Source organism: Pteropus vampyrus, unplaced genomic scaffold (assembly GCF_000151845.1).
Source record: "Pteropus vampyrus isolate Shadow unplaced genomic scaffold, Pvam_2.0 Scaffold395, whole genome shotgun sequence".
Classification (NCBI taxonomy): domain Eukaryota; kingdom Metazoa; phylum Chordata; class Mammalia; order Chiroptera; family Pteropodidae; genus Pteropus; species Pteropus vampyrus.
In genome coordinates, this window is record NW_011889176.1 from 521,474 (window position 1) to 525,765 (window position 4,292).

The following is a 4,292-nucleotide window of genomic DNA, read 5'->3' on the forward strand; positions in this document are numbered from 1 at the left end:
ACAAATGCAAAGTATTTAAGTCATACAAAGCAGGTTCTGCAACCAAAATAAAATAATATTAGAAATCAAAACCCAAAAGAAATTCGTGAAAATTAAACGACATGCTTCTAAATAACCAGTGAATCAAAGAAGAAATTATAAAGGAAATTAGAAAATACTTTAAATGAGTGTAAATGATAATAAAACATGGTAAAACTATAGGTACAGCTAAACCACTCCCTAGAGGGAAATTTAAAGCTATTAGTGCCTCTTTTACAAAAGGAAAGATTTTAATCAAGAAACTGATCGCCAGTCTTTAAAAACTAGAACGAGAACAAACCTAAACCAGCAAAGCAGATAAAAGGAAACAATACAGGTTAGAGCAAAAATGAATACAATAGATGATAGAAACACTACAACGAAAATGAATAAAATCAAAGACAGCTTTTTGAAAACAACCTTTACGAAGGCTGACGACAAAAAGGAGAGAAAATTCAAATTAGAAAAACCAGGAATGCTAGAAGTGGCATTACTACCAGCCTAAAAGAAGAAAAAAATGATTATAAGGGAATACTAAGAAGAACAGCAAATTAGATCTTTTGGGTGAAATTTCTATAAAGACAAAAACAACTGAAAGTAAGTCAAGAAGAAATACACCTTTTTTTTTTTTTTTTAACCGTTTAGGTTTTCAGTCTATCCGGAGCCAACTGCTATTCAGGTTTACTGATAGAGACCTAATTATATTTTCGTGACCCAGTTTTCCAAAACCTTATGTTAAAATGCCCTTTGGCCATTTGTTTTTCGGTGCAAACTTTTCTGGATTTTCCAGGCCTCCGTGCCCAGACACTCGCATCTGTCACCGAGACTGTTGCTCTCTTCCGTTTGTTCGTTAGTGGTGTTTTCGGTGCCAGCACCATATTGGTCTTATTATTATAAATGTGTAATATCAGTATCCGATACGATTAACGGTTCTTTTTGCCATTCCTTTTCAAAAAAAATGTTAGCTGTCAAATAATATTTTTTCTTCCATACATTTTTGAATGAATGATTGCATTTCCCCAAAAAAACACAAAAAAACGTTTTAAGTTTCAGTAGGGATTTTACTGGGATTGCATTGATTTTTGTAGATTGATTCGGGAAGAATTAACGCGTTTGTATTCCTAAGTCATCCTGTTACATATGCATGCAACGTTTCGTTTTTGAAATCCTTTTAAATGTCACTTTAAAGAGCTCCTTTTCTTCCGTAGGGATTTGTGGGGTTCTTTATGTTTGTTTTTGCTATTCGTGACAGTGGGATCACCTTTTTTTGATGTTGGACAAAGGAGGAGCCAGGTGTTCATTCCATTGGCACCAGTCGAAGTCTGAAAGCGCACAAACCTCTGCCCCTGTCCAGAAATAAACGCCCCGGCGCCACGCCCGCGCCACAAGAATCCAACACCATCTCCTTCTCCCTCTCTCTCAAGCCGTTTCCAGATCGGCCTGGCAATCCCGCCCTGTCGTTCCCCCCAAAAGCCTCATTCCGTGAGTGATGAACCCCACGCCCGCTTGGTGTGTGAGTGTGACAAAGTGCCGGCCAGATTTGGGACACGGGGCCTATCTTGTGTCTGCAGAGTGAAAATAACGCCGTCGCTAATGGCATTTTGTTATGGTTTTACATTTTGTACGTTATTATATTTTCCAGCAGGTTTACTTTTGTAGAGAAATATTCGTCTTTGGACATTGACCATGGAAGTGAAATTTTGCCAAACTCTGTTGTTTTAACAGTTGTGTCTTAATTCTCTTGGATTCTCTCTATAAATTATCATGTGTTCTATACATTAAAAAATTAATGATTTCCCCCCCTTCTCACCCTGCCGCAATTTCTGTTGTTTCCTTAGACTATTGTCTAGGACTTCCAAAACCGCACCACAAAGTGAGCGTTTTCACCTCATTCTGATCTTAGAGAGAAGCCATTTAAAGACGGGCTAATACGTGCCTTACCGTTTTGAAATGTAACATTTACCGAGATGAGGGAGGTTTCTTCTATATCTTTCTAACAATTAACTTTTAATACGAATAAATAGATGCTGGACTTATAGAAAGCTTTCTCCGAATCTTCTGGGATAAGCATGTACGTTTTTTTTTTTTTGCCTGCCATTTTGGTAGGTGCCCTGACAGATTTTCTGATGTAGAATTATTCATGTACTTCTTGGTTAAATCAAATTCTGGCGTGAAGTGTATCGATTGCCATCCAATTCTAAGTATTTTATAATCCCTGTAAGATTTTTTAAAACGTAAGGATCATTTATTTTTCAAAAATTTAGGAAATTTTAGCAAAAACGATATCATGTGAAAAAAACAATCTGTATCTACTGCTTCTTTGAGATTGTTGAAGTTCTTCCTTTAGAGTCTAAATAATGAATACTTGACGAGATCGTACATTCTTTACGTGCCAAATGTGATATTTGAAATACATTCATTGGCTGTTTGTTAATTATGTGACCTATACATTCTATTTCTCATTTTTTGTTTCCATGAGCTATAAGCTCTGAGAAGGATTTTTGATTGATTTTTCTGCAATTCAATCCACTGTTGCTACATATATTAAAAGGTTATGTTGTTAGGTGAATATACGTTCATCATAGTAATATCCTCCCCCCCAAGGATGTCGCTTTTTATGAATAAGTGATATTTCTCATTGTATATCAAAATTTTTGACATCGATTTTACTCTGCCTAATAGGTTGTTACCTTACCTGCTATAGCTTTTTCCCTCCGTTTTATTTTCAACCTTTGTTTCAAGTGTGTCTACCGGAGACAAAACATTTTGGATATTAAAAAAAAAAAAAAAAAATTGAATCTGAGACTTTTTGTCTCCGAATTTTTGTTTTGAATCCATTTGGATTTATTCCAACATTTAAAAAATTATCACTGAGACTGGTGTTCTGTTACAAAATTCTATGAATTTCCCTGCATCTATAGATCTTGTAACCAACCACCAGCACGGTTAGAGTAGGGGCTGATCCCATCGGACTAAATATCTGTTCCCCCCAGAATTCATCTGGCGAGGGCCTCGCCTGCTCGTTAGTGAAGAACAAGGGCGGAGGGAAGGCCGCGTGAGAACACGCATCGTCCTGCGGGCAGAGGGCAGAGCCCAGGCGGCTGACAGATGGCCAAGGCTGCCAATCAACCCTGCTGCCGGCCAGTGATCAGGCTGCTTTCTCCAGGGTTTCAGGGGGCCAGGACCACGTGGGCAGGGCTGTCACCCAAAGCCATGGGGCGGGGCCCCCCACCGAGCAGAGGTGCAGACGGGCCTGGGACCCGCGACCCCTTCTTCCTTTTCCAGCGACGATGTCCGTCCTCTACCTATGCTGCCACCGCGTTCTGGGAGCCCGCGGTTTGTGGGGCTTCAAGGTCCGAGCCGGGGAGCGGCTGGTCATCGGGGCGCACGGTACCTCGAGTCTCTCTCTGGTTCGACGAGACCTTAGACTTCAGTGTGGACGCTGGAGCTGGTTCTACCTCCGGGGCTGTCGGTGGTGTGGATGTGGTTTCTGGCTTTGCGGGGGCCGGGGGTGCGGACGGAGCGTTCGCGTCTCCCCATGATTCCGGCTGCATTTGACGCCGGGGCCTCCCATGAAGCGATGAAGGTCAAGTGCGTTGCAGGCCGGGGCCCTGGGCGACAGCATCAGCGTCCTTGTGAAAACGCGCGCCACCCAGGAAAGGCCACGCGCGCCTGGCGGGGAGCCCCGAACTGACCCCCTCGCCAGACAGAGCCCCGAACTGTGGAGAAGGCGAACCTCCGCTGTCCGTGCCGCCGAGGCTGGGACCCCCCAGCGGACCAGCCCGGCACCCCGCCGATTGCTACGGTTCTACCGCAGAGCGTCGCAGGCGAAGTCACACAGTGCGTGGGCTTCGGCGTCCACCTTGGTCACCAGTGGCCAGTTTCGCGACACGCGTCCCCCGCGCCTGTCCCGTTTACCGAAATGCCGGCTCCTGCTTTTTGCTCAGTTTTCATTGAGTCGTTTGATTTCTCGATGCCGAAATTCGAGAGTTCTTCATCTGTTCTGGAGAGGTCCTGTGTCCTGCGGGTGATCTGCAAACGTCTTCTGCCGATCCGTAGTTTGCGTTTCACTTTCTTAAATAGCTTATTTTTCGACTCGTGTTTTAAATTTTTATTAAGCACAGTTTGCTGCGCTCGGAGGGGTTGTGCTTTCCATGCCATATCTAAGAAGTGTTTGCTTCATCTCAGGTCATGAATGCTTTTTCCTATTTTTTCTAAAAGTTTCTAAAATGGAAAAATTTAGATATGTGAAAATTTAGACATGATTAATTTTG